Consider the following 21,109-nt stretch of genomic DNA (forward strand, 5'->3'; position numbering starts at 1 on the left):
AAAAATTGAGAAAGGTATGTTGAGATGGTTTGGACACGTGGAAAGAATGGGTGAAAGAACGCTAACAAAGAGAGTGTATAAGGGAGAGGTAGAAACGGGAGTTGGAAGGGGCAGACCTCGGCGGACTTTCTCTGATCAGATCGGGGAAATCCTGAAGAACGGCCAGGTCAAAAGCACTCTAAACCGGCGAGCGTGTATGAGGAATGTTATGAAAGTGAAGGAAGCGAAAGAGGTATGTCAGGATCGTAGCAAGTGGAAATCCGTGGTCTCTGCCTACCCCTCCGGGAAATAGGCGTGATTATATGTATGTATGTATATGTATGTATGAGTAAAATACATATTCTACGTAATCTCGTATCAGCACTACCCGTAAATTGTTGTAAGTTATTGATTTCCTGCTTCCCAAAGGTTGTCTGGAAGAGATCGCTTCTGAGCGATAAGACCGCCTGTTGTTACCTAATGTAATGTGTGTTCTTTATCTGTATTCTTTTTTCATTATGTGGTGCACAATAAAGAATATACCTATTATTATAATACATAAAATTCTGTAATAATATTTTCCATCATTTTAATATACAGGGAGAAAAATAAGGACTACGTATATATGGAGAATAGATCGGCCCTTTTCCTCTTAAGGATGGTTGCTACACAATAGATTTACCGATCGATACGTTTGTTCAGAGCCGAGTATGAAATTAAATTCCTACACCAATTAATAAATATCATTGTGACACACTCGCATACATGTGGCGGAGATATAGAGTAAGCAAGCGCACGCAGCCAATACGTTTTCGAAATTACAATGCTTCTTATAATAGATACATTTGAGAATAGGATTGAATGGTTCTAAACACACAATCCCGTTTGCTTCCGTTAAAGTACATTGTCCTTTGTATCAGACCACGATTTGTAAGCTTGAGACTTAATGCGAATTCGGGTTTAGTAAACTCGGCATAATTCATGATATTTGCTAACGGGACCATTGTGAGCCCAAATTAATGCTGACATTCTGATGTAGGTACCTATTTGTATGTATACCCACACAGAAGGTACTTTTTAAAGTACTCTCGAGAAAAGTAGGTTGCTATTATTTATAAAACTTTACGACCTGAATTAGTTAAATTATGTTTTATACCTTTCTTATAAATACATAAGTCAAAATGACAGAAGACAAACGATTCATATATGGATGGTATAGAAAGGATCGCAATCTCTTATGGCAGAATTGTTGTAAAAGTGACCGCGTTAAGCTTTAAATAATAGTTCCTAATCTCTCCGGTGGCGCTAGTTAGGCTCTGGGACATGAGTATAACATGAACCATATAAGGCAACAAATAACCCGACCAAATTACGTAGGTTGTTTTTGGTAGTATTTCGGTGTATGGTGGCGCCGCCTAATTACTGTTTTTTGATGGGCACTTTTCATACATAGAGATTTGGGTCCTTTATACAGTCTCCATGGATTCATAGCTAATTCGGGCGTGTACTGCGTTTATGAATAACGCCATTAGAGTGTAACCTTCTTATTCATAAAACTTGGCAAACTTCTGTCAAATTTTGTTTTATTGTAATAAACACAAATGTTAAAATTACGAATAAGGACAAACAATTATCAAGCGCTTGTTAGACATGACAAGCGTTTATGAATAACACCATAAGTGTACATATAAAAGTAATATTTACTAAGGATTTTTTGCTTTTTAGTACTTTCTTGGAATTATCTAGATGATTAAAAAGGCAGTTCTTGTGCCTTTATAGCTTCATAATGGTAATACCTACCTACTATTCCCATTATGAAGCTATAATAAATATTTTCGTTGATACGGTCTTAGATTTGTATAAAAATCTGCGAGTGAAATGTCTATAGAGAGTCATTATTCTTCATTTTTAATGGGAGCTCTGCAAATAACGGTAGTAACCATTATCTAATTTTACGTCCTAATTTACGTTCATGTAGGTATAAAGAATTATTATACCGCATTTATTGTATGTTGTTAAATAGGTAGAGAAACTTTTATTAATAAAACGGCATAATAAAAAAACAATTTTAAGAATTATTTCGTGAGCTGATTATCAAGAGCAGATAAAAAAGTAAGATAGTAGGTAGATAAAATATGAGTTTTGAATGATTCACGGTTAGTTTCACTAGACTTATATTGACCGGGATATAGACCGTGATTACCTTAATCACGGTCTATATCCCGGTCAATATAAGTCTAGATAAAATATGTTCTTTTAGGCGAGGTTACCTCGGCCTAGTTGTGGTGAATTGTTTTGTATCGAACAAACCTAATGTAAATAATATGTATATAATAGTAATGTCACTAATCGAATTCAAACTGACGTGAGTCATACTAACATTAACCTAATTTTACTGTGTAACTCACGTATTTTTAGTCACTCGCGTGAAATGTTTCGGAGCCCATATTTTCAAGTACTAACACTATATGAGACATCACGATGCCCGCTTATGCTCATGTATAATATATAACCACCAACATACAAATCTACGCGTACGAAGTCGCGGGCAACAGCTAGTATAAATATATGTATAGTTAATTATACCTATACATATATAATAATAGCGTTAATTTTTAATTATAACAGCGTTAATCTAGCAGGTATATTTAACATGAATGAGTAAATAACTTGTTGCGCTCATTAAACATCTTTGAGGCAAGGAGCGAAGTGTTTCGCAATCAAAGTGGTATCTGATTTAATTACTCAAAGAGATTTACTGCTTTCCAAATATTCGGTAAGCTTGGGATTATTAACTAGTTTTGCTGAAGTGACAGGTACAAGTTTAATTTTGTAAGCACTTTATTTTGGCGCGAACAACTTAATTTTAATTTACATTTGATTTGAGCTCAGGGGTACGCGTTCATTTAGTTAAAATATGTTTTAGTTAAGATAACAATACATAGGCACGCCAAAATAATACCTATTCTAAAATATTATTATAGACGATACCTATAAGTTGTTTTATTAATTTGATTTTTTATTAATAATACCACATGTAAATTTTATTATTTAAACTCTTCCCATTACAGAATCATGTGTAAGAAACTTAGTACCTACATTTTCATATGCGCTCCATCATCTTTGGAAAGTTAGTAGTCAACCAATCTTCTATCATAACTTCCTATCGCGCTTACGTCACGTCAACTTTAAAATATGGGGTAAACTTCCGGGGAAACTCAACACAGAGATTTAGTATTTAAAAGCCAAAAAAAAAGTATACGATCCGTGTGCACGTAAAATTCACAATATAAAAAATAAACTATGTAAAACAGCTCTTCTCTAAAAAAGTATATTCGGAATCGAACCCCGAATTTATAATAATAATTTATCATAAAGCATACGGAAACTACAGGACGTACATATATTCAAAAAAGAACTTTTCAAATTCCTAGTAAATAAAGCATATTACTCCTTAAAAGATTATCTAGATGACTATGACTTATGACAAATATAACCATATTTAATTAATTAAATATAACCATGACAAATGATATATTATATTTTATTGTATTTGAACTGTGTACCTAATTTAATACTAATTTTAATTTATTTATTTTATAACCAACATTTATAATATTATTTAATTTACTTTAGGTGTAATTTTCATAAAGGCCTATATCAGTAAAAAGAAACACTAATTTTATCCTCACGGCGTTGCGTCGCTAAAAATGAGGTTTATTTTCTTGTTGTTTCTTGAGCCGTGATGTATTTATTTGTCCATAAAGAGTTTCATCCGCTGAAAAACAAGTTTCGTTAAGGTTCTATGCGAAGGTAAAATTTGGGATATGAAAAACGTGCCTTATATATCTACTCTATAGCTCGAAAAATTGAGTAAAATGATAACATTGATAACCACGATAACGTACGACATAACATAGTAGAAATAAAATAAAATTGAACTAAACAATTTCGGCAATTTCCATACTAAATTGTTGCCATGTTTAAGCATTTTTCGTCAAAAATGTGTCAGTTATGTAGGAGTAGGAAGTGGCGCCCTCAATTATTTCCTACAATATGTGTGCCCATCCTTTGATGTGCTACCTGTCATTCCAATATGGTCAATTAATAAAAAAAGGTTATAAAATATATTGAATTGACAGGTAAACTTTTTAGGTGCCCGGTGTCGGTGACTACATTTGTTTAGGTACATATTGTTATCTATTTTAGTTTTCCGAGAAGATTTTACCATCATCAAATAATATGTACATTTCAAACGAAATCCTTTTCCCTTAACCTGTCGTCTACTCAAGCCGGAGATCTCCGGCCCAAAAATAGGCATACGCATTTGTCCAGGCTTTGAGAAAAAAGCACCCCTCTATCTACCTTGGCCGGAGATCTCCGGCCAGTATTTTGTACCCCGTCATTTGTTACAAACGGAGATATGCGATCTTGATACCTGCAGTCGAAAAATAGCTTTATTTAAATAAAAATAAGTATTATATTCTATTAAACGATTGTATTCATTCAATACAAACACAATGAAGTGAGCTACAGATTGGTGCTGAATAAAAAGTTACAAACAGTCAAAGTTCCGCCGTTACGCGAGTCGGTGCGTCAAACGGTTTTCAAAAGCGTTGAAAACAATATATTTATATGTATATCCTAAAGTAATCTACATTTGTCGATAGCCTATATCTTTGAGAACCAGAATAAAGAAAGAAGTTATAATTATAAATTACTGTCATAATTTACGAGCATGTTTAGAGCCATGGTTTCTGTAATTACACAAATACGTTAAGTACAGTATTTCCAATATAGGTTAAATAATTCACACAGCAAAATACTTTTAAAGTCTCGCCACGAGCTTTGTACTCGTAGATAAGTATCGTACCTACCAAGCCTCATATTTTCTATTCGCAAGTAAGTTGAACGCTCAAGGAAACCAGTGTAACTTAAATCTTCGTTGTTGGAAAGCACAATTAAGTATGTACGATTTACTTCGACCAAGTTGGGCCGTGTCGGCTGCTCTCCGCACTCTGCATCGCCGCGCTGCGTTGCGACTTGCGACGGCCAACCGACTGTTAAAACCAAGAGACATTTTAGACATGACAGCAGGCTTTAACTATGTAGCCGCACGGTTGGCTATCTTGCATAGACATGGTCTCTACGGTCTTGGTATATGGCATATATATGGATGGATATATATGATATAGTTAAAGCCTGCTGTCATGTCTAAAATGTCTATATGGTAAAAAATCACATTTACAAACGGGTCTATCGCGAATTTATTTTGTTACCTTTATTTACCGACGTTTCGACACAGGTTTCACTAGTCGTGGTCGCGGCTAACTGACGTCCCAGCGGCTTGGTATATGGTCTTGATATCCTATTATATCAACAACAGCTAAAAGGGTTTATTTAGATGAAGTATGTGACGACAGCCGAGCACACTGATCCGCAGGAGGCTTAACAAGTCCTAAGCCATGTAATATTACATTTTATCATTTAAATAACTTCTGTATATAAGCTTCAAATTCTTTTAGCATCTAGTTAGTACGTACCTAAGGCGATCATTATACTGGTACACCCGAGCTATCAACTCTCCTGTGCACATTAGTGATTGAAACAACACCCCAGTACTGTACATCCAATTACGTGTATCGAAGTTTTAATATATTTACACCAGTACTTATAAGCATTTATGCTCCTACGCCTTGCCAATTATGTTAGAAAATATATGAGCATTTCTTAATGAACTAAATGAATAAAGTTAAAATTTTAGAAAGCTTTATATGTTCATATTTGGTTACAATTCTTATTAAAAGTTGTTTCGAAGCACACTGATTCGTGATTCGTCTCGTCTTTAGTTTTGTTCACTTGTGATTGTTACATTGTAAGAATACTAATTACTACATAAACTTACATTAAGCGTAACCAGCGTTAGCGTTAGAGTTAACAGTTAATAATGCGCATATTTAGTGCTCGCAATTGGTAATTTTAGATTTAAACTAAACCCTTATCTCGATTTAATTTTAACTACGTTCTAACTATTCATTTGCGAGACACATTCCTCCTAGTGGGTACTTGCATACTTTCATATATGAAATTCCCAGCGATCAGTCGTGTGTTGATAACAATTATTTAATGAACACAATCAAAGCGATTGCATGCAAGTACTTGAAACTATTCAGAAACTAAGTGATGAGATTGAAGTTGGTAACGGGCATGCCGGATACGTCGATGGAACATAATATCGCATATTTGTCAGCTTATTGAGTGCGTCTAGCTAGATTGAACCTGGTAGCTAATGATATAAATTGGATAGTAGCTCTGAAGGGGAGTATGAATGAAACGATGAAGTTAACCATAATCTTCATAAAGACGCTTCAAGTTAATCTAAATGGCTTTTGTTAAAAAAATATCTTTACCCTTCTCGTCTTACGTTAATAGATAGTCACTACCACTATAGGTATATTTAAAAATAATAAATTATGTGTACTAAACAAGTAAACTCGATAATAATGTCCAAATTTGAAAGAAATCCATATTTTGTGTGTATATTACCTAGTAAATAAATTACTTTCATTGAATTCCTAGTTATAAATTTATTTAGGATTTGTTCATACGGATTGAGTTCACATTCGCGACTCGGTAAGCCACCACCAGCTAGGCTCTATAGAACGATCATACTACGGCATCATCATATAATACGCTATATCTGTGTACTGCGCTACGATGAAACTTGCCATTACCAAGTGGTTAAAGTAGATCGTAATCGAATAGTTTTGTTGAACTTGTATTCAATAACAGTTTCCGAATTCTAGAGATCAAAGATTGTTTGCTGTAATTACCTTAATTTGGGTTAAATACATTTAATACTGACAAGTAATGTGACACGTTTCTACTCTCTAAAGTGTAGCTGGAGTTATATTTAAGCGGGTATTGACATTTTTCTCAATGAGACCTCTACGCTCCCTAGCGTACAAGACCACGTGCGGGTAATTAGCAAAACCCGCGCAGTTAGTTGTTAAATGCCTCGCCCGTCTGCCTGTGACCACGAACGTGGCGAGCATGTGACGAAACGTCAAGCCATTAAGTCCCTTTTCAGTTTTATTTATGAGTGAAAATCGTGTTAGTTTTTAATAAATATAATATATATAAATTTGTTTAACGAAAGTTTCCCCAAGTAATAAGGTTACCAATTTAGATTACGAACTACCAATAAGATAAAATGAATTGAATTCGGATACCTACTTAGGTGGAGAGCCTTTTTCAAGCCCTCATTGATTTACATTCACTCTAAATACCCAATACAACTGACCTGAATCTTAATCATTCTTATCGTAATATTTTTCCGGCTAGTGTTTCAGACTGTATCTAATTAATTAGTTTCCATAATGTACCTATGCCAAAAAAAACTATTTTATGTCAATTTTGGAAAAGAGCTGATACTATTAAAACTGCTAGATCGATTTATACCAAACACAGGTAAAAACCACTGCAGTTTGAGTCCCGGGTCCCGGGGAAGGACATTGGATAGTTTTTATGTCGGAGGTCATCCTTAAAGAGGGTGAAAAGGGGGGTGGAAATGAGAAAATAATGAATTGCCTGTTCGATTTGCGATGTTAATCGGTGTAAGCAATTAAGCATATTATGCTCGAAATTATTGCCATTAGATTTTATCCAGGCGCTGTACTTACTCTAACTGCTGGTACTAATTCCAGAAGTCGCGGGCAAAAGCTAGTAGTTTTATAACGTCACTTTTGACACCACATGACATTCCCTAGAGACGTCCCGTTACTGATAGGCGTGGTAGTAATTATATTACTTTCATTAGTGTTTCACTTCAAACGTATTTCTATTGGGAATTCACTTATTTGGCGTGGTCGCTGCTTAATGATGCGAAGTTTAATCTCTTGGTTTGGTTGTTGTTCTCTTAAGTGTTGTTAAGTTGTAATAAGACAAGGAACGTAGTTTTCCTTCTTCTTGATAAACTTATTTTCGTGATAGCAAATTTTGGTGAGGTGTCGTGCCAAATTGACAAAATGGGAAACTTCATTTAAATTTTAATGAGTTTACTATACACGTGCATTAGAAATAAAAAATACCAACCCACTATATTATGTATCTACTTGAAATACACGCATCTATTTTGTTTGCAGTAAAATACAATATTTTATTTGCAATGACGTCTTAGTATTTAAATTAGTGTATCACAAACTCATTTCAAATGTTTGTGTAACCTCAAACCGTTTGATTTACATAGGAAAACATCGCAATTCGACTTCGTTCCTCTATCAAATCCCGCAAATTTATATTCCATCCATACCGGTCAGTGATAAAATTGTCGATGGTCATTTCGCAAATTCTTCGTTTAAATTTACCACATCCCGAAGACCGGAGAATTGAATCAGACCTAATCCCGATATAAACGCATTTATGGAGTCGTTTCAACCTTTAATATTTTATTTGGTTTGACTTGATAAAATAAATATTGAGTGGCACTTGTGTTTTTTACACACTTATATAAGTATATCGTTTATAGGTTTATGTAGAAAAGGGTGGTTTTATTGATGACAACGGCATTTTTGTGTAAAGCATTAAGTTCTATGGCTTCTCGTTCGATGCACGCAATAGCTTGTTTAACGTGACAGTATTCGTCCCGTACTATTATTAACGCTCCTATCTCTATTCACGAGTCATATAAAACTGTTAGCACTTTAAGTAAAAGTTAATGCATCGTAAAAGTCGACGTTTGTATAACGTTCCGTTAATATGCTAAGAAAATATGTCGTCTTGGAACTTTAGAATAATAGTTTCTCTAGAACGCCCGTACGGCAAACTTGTTTTAAGTCATTAGAGGTAATAGTTTTAATAATATTGTACCTATGAAGTGTAAAGTTATTTCTGTACTAACTTTTAACTATGTACTTACTCCGTTCCTGTCTTAAAACAATGACCAAGTTAAATGCAAATTATCTTACCACCAGTTTAAAAACGTACCTATAGCACAGCATTTCTTTATCTATCGAATTTCATGTAGTACATAGTCACATGTGGCACCGAATTATCCATACTAATATTATAAATGCGATAGTGTGTATGTACACACTACAGACACATATGTATGTACAGACATGTGTCTGTCGGTCTTTCTGTCTGTCTGTTACCTCTTCACGCTTGAACCGCTGAACGGATTTAGTTTAAATCTGGCATAGAGATAGTTTGAGTGCCAGGAAAGGACATAGGATAGTTTTTATGTCGGAAGTCATCACTGAAGAGGTTGAAAAGGGGGTTGGAAATGAGAAAATTTATGAATTGCCTGTTAATTGGTGTAAGCAATTAAGCATATTATGCTCAAAATTATTGCCATTAGATTTTATCCAGGCGCTATACTTACTCTAACTGCTGGAACTAATTCCACGCGGCCAAAAGCTAGTATGAAATATGTACTTAAAGGTTCTGTCTACCATGTGTAGTCAGACAAATAGATGGGCTTACATAATCATTAATCACTGTGCACACTTGAACAGATTGTCCGAGTTTCTAAAAATAAACAACTTCATCCAGCTCTCCCACGTTATCACCAAACTCATCAAAACTCCTATCAAATCGGAAACATTCTAAAATCGAATGTAACCGATCGCGGCCAGATCCGATTGCTTTATCCTACACTTCACAATGTTAACCGACCATAGCTTGCTCTGTGGGGACCAGTGTATATGTCAGAACTCTGATTGCGGATAGTTGTTGTGAATCGATCAGTTTTCCTTATTTTTGAGACGAGCTCAATTGGAATACAGTGCTTTGTGAATTTTATTAATAGTCTCGTCTGGAAATTTTGCATTTAACTTGGTCATTGCAGAAAATACTTTTTACTCGTACATAAGTATTTTTAAATTAATTTTATTTACAAGTTAGTTATATTTTTAGTATTTTCCTGTATGTATATTTTTCCTACAAGAGTGTCTCTTGCCCCATAGTTTCTTTAACCCCATCTAACCTTAATTTTTTTAGTGTTCAGAATAGCTCTTCTTTCACTCACTTTTCTTAGCACCTCCTTATTCGTTATCCTGTCTTTTCAACTAATGCCTTCCATTCGCCTCCAGCACCACATTTCAAATGGTTTCATTCTCTTTCTATCCCTTAGGGTCATTGTCCACGTTTCACTTCCATAAAGGGCTATACTCCAGAAATTATAGATACGTTTCCTTAATACTAGAGACTTTCTCTTTAGCCCGATTCATAAACGCGCACTTCACCGCCTTCCACTGATTCTTCTTACTTTAATTGGTATACGAGTTCGTGTCGTGCCGGTTTCACTTCAACAGGTTGCCAGTAAACGTACAATGAGCTCTGATTTTGGTAAATTCTTTAGTACAGTCAGGTACAGTCGCTTCAAAGTTATCAGTATCAATATATCATATCACTTTATTAACCTAGTCTTTTACGTTTTTTTTTTAAATAGGAATAGATAGTTCATATAGAAAAGCCAATTATTTTTCGTGATTTCGGGGTTGGTTTCATTATAAATTGTTGCTCAGTATGGCCTATATAAAGTTTATGTATCTTAGCCACCTCGTTAATTGTGGGCTGTGGCTATCGGTAAAAACATCCGGCATTATTGATACCATTCGCTTTATTCAACGTCTGTTTACAATTAAAAAAAAACGATAATTTACTTAATCGCTATCACGTGGGACGAGTACCTACAGTTCCATAAATAATTAACAAGGGTCAATACAACTTTACGTAATTCAGTTTATAACACTCAACACAGACATCAATATTCATGTACGAAAAGGGATCCTGGATTAAAAGCCTAATCTTCTGTTTCGTTTGAACAACTTTGTACACCTGTGGTGTGGACTTTGCATTAACAAAACAAAACAAACACGCAACTTTCACAAAAAAAAATGACGTGAATTTACACAATAGCATTGTCCACCATTATAAAAAATACTGAGGGGTGTTTCAGAAACGTAAAATGTGACTTACAATGTAATTACACTATTCTATTGGTCATATTTTAAGCGCGATGCAATGATGTTGAAATCATATTTATTGTATTTTGTGCTTCTGAATGATCCCCCGCTGAACTTTATACCTGCAAATATTTACATCAAGTGAAAATCCAAATTTGAAAAGCACTTTTATTCACAAGGGGAATGTCTCATACTATGTATATCTTTTTGTTATAAAACTTTGTTGGGTTTCTTGAATGCTTGCAATAGACCCGACTTTTACACTCATAAGGCGAGTGGCTCTTTTGTATTGCGTCACTTTAAAAATAGAACAGAAGATGATGACATTTTTAATAGAAGAAAAACATTCCTATTTGTTGTTTTGATGTTAGGCGTTGTTTTTGGTGTAACTTTTACAGCGTTGGAAGTTCGCATTTGTAATGGGATCGTATGATAAATAAAAATTAAACGTAAACAATAAATATCAGTATAGGTACATCTAAAAATAAGTAAAATATGTTGTTCTTGCTTGCGTATGCATTATAACCCTTTTACCTACGGGGTATTTTTGAGCGCCGTGTCTCTTCAATACGGGTATCTTTTTGTGGAGGGCGGGCGCCGGAATTACTCTGTTTTACAGCGTTTTATTTTGAAAACTGTTACACCTAGATGGTTTTATGTAGTTTTAATAAAACTCCTATCCTGAACACTGCTGGAAATAGATGCGGTAAAAATGATAGGCCACTTAATGCGACACGACCACGACTTTAAAACTATCGGAGAGGCGGATAGGACGCAAGCGGGGTAGAGGAAAACCCAGACGCAGCTTTTTAAAACAAGTAAGAGAAAAAGTAGGGGTCGTGTAGTATCAAAAAGTCAAAGAGCTGGCGCAGGATAGGGAAATCTGGAAAATACTCCACCGACAAGAGAATAACTCTTAAGTTAATGATGATGACATCGAATTGCGTAAAAATACGTTGTACGGAGAAACGGTCACGTGACTTCGTCCCCTTTCCTCTTGCAGGTATCAATTGCAGCTGTCATGTGCAGGGCGACATATATTATATCATCTCCGGTATTAACAAAACAGCATATCAGTTTATAATAGATGAGTATTTTCGCTGTAAAGTGAATCCGGAATGAGGACATGATATTGCTTTTAAGCTATACATTTTTGACACATTTTATATTTTTTATTGTTACAAGCTTTCATGAAAACGGGCCCCAAAGATGTAGTAGACGATCTATCCAAGAACGTATAAGTATGTTATAAATTATAAAAATGTTATGATCTATTACATTTGCATCCACGTTGATGAAAACGGGCCTACGTGGGTTGTTTCTATAAATACCTTCAGCAAAATAATATAAATAATGTCGCATCATAAATGTTAACGACATTTGGCATTTTATACACGTGGAAACAAATTATTTTATGAAAATTTATTATTGCTTTTGACAATCAAAGCATACGAATCATGCATATATATGTACTTAATTTTATCTGTGTGAGCGGGAGCGGTGTATAAAACTATTTCAAATTTCTTTGACGTGTAATTAACATACATTAATTAACTAAGTCAGTGAAATTTATCCCAGCTCTTTTATCAGATACATAGTAATAAGATTTTTTAACTGATAGGTAAATAGCAAGAAAGTTAACAATAGTAGTTTTGCGAAGTAGACATGTCAATACTCAGAAATTGTTTTTTCCCCTCACTAGCTCGGAAAGTTGTCTTTTATCCTTCAAAACAAGCGAGGAAAAACGCGTTTAATCCACTAGTGGGGAAAGTAATTTGACCTTGGATGGTGCGTGTTTAAGTAGCTTGACAGACAACAAAAGGTAAAACGCTCATGATAATGGTTCGTTCGATATTAATTATCATTAAATAAATGGTTTAAGAATCTAATAAAAAATGCCAAATTTTGCTTTATTTAATGATTTTAAGTCATAAACCTTAAAATTCCATAAGAAACGTTTGTTTTTTTTGTAATGATGTTAAATATAATTCTGAACGCACAAGTTGAGTCGAAGCAATTTCAAAACGCATCGTTGACATTTCATACGTCAGAAATGTCAACATTGTCAACAATTTTTTTACTTAAAAACTTTTCTCACCGACTCGCGTAAAAATACACAACTTCCAGAGTTTTCTGTTATCATATCGTAAACAAATAAGTGATTCCAGTGATGAAGATGATCTAACGCCTGTGGATGTTGCACTTTCCTCGCTATAGTGAGGTGAAAAGTTTTGTGTTACACACGGGTGCAAATGTATTTTACTTCTTGTGTGTTGAAACACTCGCTACGCTCAGGATTCAGAATCCTTTCGCTTGCTTGTGTTTCAATTCTACACTCGCGGGTAAAATAATACTTTGCACCCTTGTATAACAAATAACTATTGTCATGCTAAAGAGTAGGTATACTTATGTCTGATGACACTCCTCGGTACGGAGTGAAACATTTCGAGCGTTTTCGACTTAAAATACGTGAGTGACCCGTTATTAATATATTTAATATAGTAGGTATATGTGAAAGTGTTCATTTATATTGTAAGTAGTTACGAGAATTTTTACAGATCTAACACATTTTAATGTTTATGCAGTTTTTTTATAATTTATTTATTTATAAACTGTTTTATCACCAGGAATGGCAGTTTTATTCGATAAATATTACTTTACCTTCTCCTAGATTCACGTAAAAAGTTACTTCAGCAGGCTCATTATTTAGCTTACCCTTTTAACAATAGTTTAAGTTTCATGTCTAGTTAAAATAAGCAAGCATTAGCAAATCTCAAGTTTCCAAGTTCTCAGTTACTTAATGTTATAATATAATAATGATAGCTATCTTGATTCGGCTTTGTCATAAGACTTCCGTTCAGGAGCCAAGCTTAACATATTGTACCTATAACTACATTAGTAAACTTATTTAATTTTACAATATTTTATAGAAATAACTTAAAATATGATAAAACGAGTTTTTACGCGGAAGTTAATATGAATTTCGTTATAAATATTTTGCTTTATATACTTTGTAATATGATAAAATAAAATAAATATGCATGGCGTTATAATTCGTTTTTTAAAAATAAGACAGCAAATATGTTACAAATATGTTACTTTGTAATATGGTAAAATTAAATAAATATGCATGGCGTTATAATTCGTTTTTTAAAAATAAGACAGCAAATATGTTACAATTATAAATCATATACGATCTTTCTTTTACACTATTTTGCTTTCATAAGTAATATAAACTATTTTTTTAAAAGCGTTTCTCTATATTTTTTAATACAGTTGCTCAAAAAGTGCTACTTTTCGGGGCTTTTTAGCGTGCGGAAAGTTGGTTTTCGCGAACTACTTATTGATGAGTGTTTATATTAGTTTCCTTTAAACGTCGTAATCAACATAAAAACCTACTGTTAATGTAAAAATACGAAAAATATGCATATTTCATATTTTATTACTTACCTCTTCATCATTATAAGTATTATAACACGTTTATTTTTTAATGTTGAAAAACCGTTCTTAATAAGTTGTCTGAATGAAACGGAACGCCTGTCAAAGAAGAGGCGTATTTTCTTACTGCAAAAATGTTTTAAGTTTCCAAAGGCAACATGCGATATTGTTTTTATAAATATACGATACACAAATAATCGTAAATAACGATATTTAGGTAATAATAGTACAATGTTTTAATATTTACAATTGTTTCTGTCTTATAGAACATGCATTTGAAAAAAAAAACACTCATTGAAGTGGGTTCAATAATAATAACAAAATCTATTCTAGTCGAATAAAAGCTAGAAAAACACCTCTTCATAATGTCAATGACAATGATGTCACAGAATTAATAATATAAAAAGTTTCGAATTCCATTCCTTAATACAACAAGTGCTTTTCTTATTTTTTCGCAACTGTATTAAAAAAACGTCGTTTGATACACGTGCGGATATGTCATACTTTCCGCACTAGCATCGAAATGTACTATTTCAATAAAAATACACGTCAAGATTGTTTACCTTATTTCTAATGCTAAAAAAACGAACTATAGTGATACATGGTGGCGGTGAGTTGCACTAACCACAATTCAACAAAAGATTATCATATACAGAGAACTATCAAATTGTTTATGCAATAAAATTAGCATACCTCGGTTTGACAGGTGCAATTTGGCTCGACGTTTACAAAGTGCGAGGACAAGTGAATCTTACTATATATTTACTATAAGTTGATGTCAATAAAATTATGGCGTAAGACAGTACAGTAACTAAAATTTTTAACATTATAATCTTTTTTACAATAAATTTAACTAAGTTTGCGATGTAATTTTAACTATTGGCAGAATGACTAAAATTTATTTAGTTTTGGATTTAATAATTTTTATCATTAATTGTACGTGTGTCTTATATTTGAATAAATAGTACAAATATAACATCCTATACTATTCGATAGCCTAAGGTCTCAGGACGCCCTAGATACAAGTACAGTGCTGCAAGCAGGATTCCGTGTTCAACCTGTCAACCTGACACCCACTTACGTCACTTACACTCATGTGTGTAGACCATTTGATCTGGTTCTATAAAGTCACAAAGTCCTTAGTACTTTTTTATAACAATAAACCTTCCCTCAAACTTTTATGATTGAAAATTCTAAGTCTGGATATTCTTCATTTCCGCATTTTTGGAAAAATAGGTCAATTTGATAAAGTTGGGCGGTTGCACACAAACCCTCTAACTTTGGACTCTAATATCTTTAATATTTATAAAACAACATTAATTGTTATACAGATTTAATAAAAGAACTAAAAGAACTAAACATACATACATACTAAACCCATAAAATCATTTCAGAAGATCATTTTGTAATTTTAGGAACGAGCAAGATACAAGTAATAAAATAATGACCACAGTTTTGACCACGGTTTACTGTATAAGTATTACAACAGTTGTATGAAAGAATAATAGAAATTTATCCCGAGCACAGATGTTTCGTGTTTTTGATACATTTGAAATTTGAATACAAGTCATGTTGTTTTACCATAGACATGCTACAGAGTCTAACGTACCTGTCTATTGTTCTTTGTTTTTAGGAGAATATTTAAATATGAATGGTTTCAGCTACCATCCACTACTACACACAGCTACTATCCAGCTCGGCAAAATCCAATACATGAAGGTGGACGAGACGGTACAGTAACCAACGCTATTTTTTTCACCTCGTGCTAAATACGTTAAGCATGACGCTTCCATACATTGTCACTAGGCTGTCATGAGGCTGCAAATTTAGCGTAGACGAATTCTAGGTCTAATTTTTATTCCCAGTTTGTGGAATGAAGAATATCAAGCAAATTTTGAGAAGAAGTGCCGGTCAATGGCAAGTTGTCGTTTTGCTTTTCGAAATGATTCTTATTATCTCAACAATAGACGCAAGGTGACAACATAGTTTATTTGAGCTAGCAAAGCAAATTCACTTAGAAAATCCCTACGTACGTTTCCGTACACTGTTGACCGACACAAAGTTTTCGCATCTAATTATTGATCAATTTGCCGGCGCGACACAATCTACTGCTTTGATAGTGGGGGTGGTTTTGTTAATGAAAAACAGATACATTTTGTTATTTAAAACTGACTTATCTACTTAGAAAAGTAGTTATTTCTTTGATTCGGCATTACTTTAGGATTATGTAAAGATGGTAGCTTATGAATTAAAGTTTTTTTTAAGTACTTAGTAAAAAAATTAACCGTTAATTAAATCTATCCATCTATCCTTACTATAATTATTGTCAGCTGTCTAAAATCTAGTGAATATGAGTAAAAAATATATCAATTATCACTTCACCACAACACACACAAAACCACGTAATATATAGTAAGTATAACATACTTACACTTTAATAATCTTGGACTATCTGAATATACAGATATCTAATATATCGTAAACCTGGATAAAAAAGTAAAACAAAATCATTCAAATGAAATATTTTAATAGCAGTGACAACCCTACAAAGTTATTTACATTTTAAATTGACACATGCCATGTCATTCATCGGATCTACTTGCTAGGATTGAAACATATAGATTTTTTGCACCAATGTTAAACAAACTGTATCTCAAAAACGGTTAGAAATATGAACGTGAATAAAGTAAAAAATAAAGTACGTAGCCTTAGCAATTCCGTTTGCATAAGTCCCTCATTGTGTTCCACCCGATATAACAGTTTTGTTTAGATTTTCTCAATGAAAAAGCTTGGTGCAGCGGCGTACGTCTTCTTCTTTGGTACACAGAATAATTGAATTTGCTACAAGTTCCTCGTGTCTCTCGCACGCGTAAGTGGGTTGTTGCCGGAATACTCTTGGTCCATTATGCGTGGCGGTGCCCGTTATTAGATTAAATAGGAATGCAGCTTATGTGTATGATCACTTCAAAGAGACTCCAATTGGTTTAAATTAACCAAGGGGGGGAAATTCTCAGGTTGTTTTTACCAAATTTAAATAATATATCATCATTATTTTTGTAAATGTATGTTTAAAAAATAATGATGATTTAATTGAATTCGATGTAAATTCGTGCGTAAATGACTTATGTGTGATTTGGGAATTAGGAATGAATCAAACATGGCTTGATTTAGACTTTATGCTATCATGAAAATAAAACTAAATTCAGTAAATATAACGACCACGGAACATCGCCTGAAAAATGATCTGATCCAGGCAACGCCTAGTTATACCTGGGTTGTAGCGTCAGATGGAAAGCAAATGCAAATTTTGAAATAAGAATTTTTCATTTATACCAGCTCACTATTCTATTACAAAGCCAGTAAGATTTTAATGCTTACTTAAAAATGGATAGTGGCAGAGTGAGACAAAATGCGATTTCCTCGCGGACGGATATAGCTAGATTAGCTTTAGCTTAGGGCTTCCTGGGGTGTGTTCTCGAGGCGAGACGAGCCGGCGCACTAGTGAAACTGACCTCGTGATCTTTATTAGTAGTTATGTGCATATATAAATAAATACTAAGACGAGTAGGGTGTGCGCAATGTATAAAGCGGTTAAGGTGACAGTCCATTTCTGACTGCAGCTGCACTACTGCTGGGACGTTACCGGTGCAGCACTGCTGCGGCTGCAGCGGCGACTGCGGCTGTTGCGGCGTGCAGTCGCAACAGCGTTCGTTGATGGCTTCTCAATGTCAAGTCATATATATCACGTATAAATTGTATTTTTTACGAGAAGAAGCAAGTGACGATAATGCTACATGCTACATGAAAAAGAAGACCAGTTTGCCTTTCTAAAAGAGTCAGACGAAGGCAGCTACCTACGCTATATTAATAAAACATGACGTTGAGAAGCCATCAACGAACGCTGTTGCGACTGCACGCTTCAACAGCCGCAGTCGCCGCTGCAGCCCGCTGCTGCAGTAGTGCTGCACCGGTAGCGTCGCAGCAGTAGTGCAGCTGCAGTCAGAAGAAATGGACTGTCACCTTTAGTTGTAGCTGCAGTTTTGACAGTAGAGGTAACATCATATTTCGTAGCGGACCATGTAGGGGGAAAAGGGGGGGGAGTATATAAAAGAAGAGCATGTACTATTTTTTTTACTACATTTCATTGGTTACATCGACAGTTTCATTCTGTACGCGATCATAATAACTGTTCTACACCGGCGATACCGGTATGCATGTATTGAAGTATTTTATCAGCAAACTATTGATATCTACGTTACCTGAACTGTTTCATTCTTGCCGCAATTGCTTGCAATGAAGTGGATTCTTATAAAGTAAAAGTAACTATTTTGGATTAATGTGTGGGGTAAGAGCAACATAGTTTATTTTGCGCCAGAGCAAGAGGCATGACAATTTCATATCTATAAGTGTCTTACCTATATAAAAAAATATCTGTATCGACAAGATGTCCTTACGTCACCTTATTTAGTTTTTAATTTTTTCCCTCTTTTCCTCTTGAACTAAACTTTAACTTTGTGTTCTCCACTCTCTTCAGAATTAGAAACAATAGTAATACCTACCTAATTTTTTATTATGCAAACAGAAATCTATGAAACTTAATAAGGATCTTGGGAATTCTGGAACACCACAAAAAGTTATCATAAAAAATTAGATATTTAATTGTTCAACCACAAGTATGGCGTCATGGTCTGATGCGCGTGGGTGTGTGAAGTTTATAAAAGGCTGCAATAAACAGCACTGTCCATGCAAGTTTTACTATTTTGCCACAATAAAACAACGCCGTAAACCGGTCTATGGAGTATAAACCGCAATCGGAAGCTTGTTAGGACGACACATCGGTTTTATACGGTCTTACATTAGGTCCGACTTCCGGATCGTTAAAGTTTGAGTGCTCTATAAATGTTGCACTGTTCTTAAATCTTATAGTGGAAGTTCAAAAAATAGAGGTATATAAAACATTTGCAATGTTTAGATTACGTAGGTAGATTGTTTTTAGTTTGTCGTCACTAACGTTAAAAATATATTCAATTCTGTCACATTGCTTTATGCTCTGTGATTCACGAGTGCAGTAGCAACTATTGGTATGCATTTAGATCAGGCACCGTACGTAAATCAACACAACAAAAACTAATTTAAAGCTAGTTAGCGCGCCGTTCAGACTGCCACAGCATTAGTGCTGCAGTCTTGCAGCGGGACATTACTGCCGACTGCGTTACTGCCGCAAATTTAGAAACCTCTGTTGGTGCCCGGATTTTCGGCATTTGCGGCAGTAATGTCGTGCTTTAATACTGCTACAGTAGCTGGTGAAGTATGAATCAGAACGGTACCTTTAGCGTCTCACATTGACACCGCACATTAGTTCCGGCTCGTAAAACTTTGAGTGCCTCGTAACGTTGTACTTTACACGGTCCGAAAAACTTCGAACAATTTACACGGCTCATCATATTAATTTTTTACGAATTTCAACAAGTTTACGGTTCTAATTAGAAACTTTCTTGATATTAACAAGTTTCGAAGTTAACAGGTGGACAAAGAAATTATGTAATCTTATCCATCCTAAAGCTTAATTGTTTACTTATATACAAATAATTTTTAGCCAAGTCTTTTGAGGTAAAACGAAACCTGGCCAATTTGTGTTACTTTTAATTTTTATCAGTCCCATCATACTCATGTCCTTAAGCAGAAGTATATATCTACGGTGTGGAAAAAATTTATGGGCCCTGGAGGGAAAGTGCCTTAAAACTGCAGTTAAAGTTTTTTTTAATTCATACTAAATATTCAAAAAAATAAACACTCGCTATTTTATTCTACTAGTCGATACAGGTAATGTTAATGATAAGTTGATAACATTTCTCCAAGAAACATTAGGTCTTACACATGTCTGTCGTACAAAATATCCATAAAATCGGATATTAAGTAGGTACTCAAGAATATTTTTAGACAAGCTAAATTAAAAAAAAAGTAAAATCTGTGAATGCTTTTTGTTTCTTTTTAAAAATAAAAGAATGTTTCCTGTAAGCAAAATGAGCTAACTTAAGGTTTTAAGGCACTTTCTCTCCAGGGCCCATAAATTTTTTCACCCTGTGTGCCTGAAACTTATCGTCATAAACTAGCTTCTGTCCGCCACTTCGACTGTGTAACTAGATAGTCAATATCCGTGATAAACACTATTATTCTTTGTACCTCCCCGGGACGACTACATATATCAATACCAAATTTCAGATAAATCCGTTCAGCGGTTTAATTATGGAAAAGTAACAGACTTCTGATCGCGGTTGTCTGACCAGGTTAGCAAATCGCTATCCATCAAGGTCCATGATGCCTTAGAAGTCGCAAGGGATCGAAAGCCTGGAAATCTAACATCCGGAATCATGTGCTCCACGTAGGAGTTCACGACCCTCAGCACTGAGGAGACGAAGCAAGGAGGAGGAAAAGACTTCTAATATTATGTATAGTAGGGTTGGCTGGCCGGACTGTAATAGGTAATAAATAATGCACCACGGAAATGTAACGCGCCGTGTTAAGCTTCATAGAATTTGATTTGTGCAGTATCAAATCAACGTCGGGACGATGATCTTAAAATAACGGCGGGCCCGAAATGAAGGAGAGTGGCCTATGACACGACAGGTGGCAATAAGCGGCACACTGAGTTAAGAGACTCGTATACTCTAGTCTCTTACTTAAGATAAAAGGGCTCACAAATATACAGTATCAACGCCTGGATT

The 21,109-nt window shown here is 34.5% G+C and overlaps 1 protein-coding gene across 2 annotated transcripts in view; it reads left to right on the forward strand.

Moving 5' to 3' along the window:
• Window positions 1-21,109, forward strand: part of LOC134745647 (allatotropins-like) — a 67,924-nt gene that overhangs the window by 23,434 nt on the left and 23,381 nt on the right. The window lies entirely within an intron of this gene.

This window comes from Cydia strobilella, chromosome 11 (assembly GCF_947568885.1).
Source record: "Cydia strobilella chromosome 11, ilCydStro3.1, whole genome shotgun sequence".
NCBI lineage: Eukaryota > Metazoa > Arthropoda > Insecta > Lepidoptera > Tortricidae > Cydia > Cydia strobilella.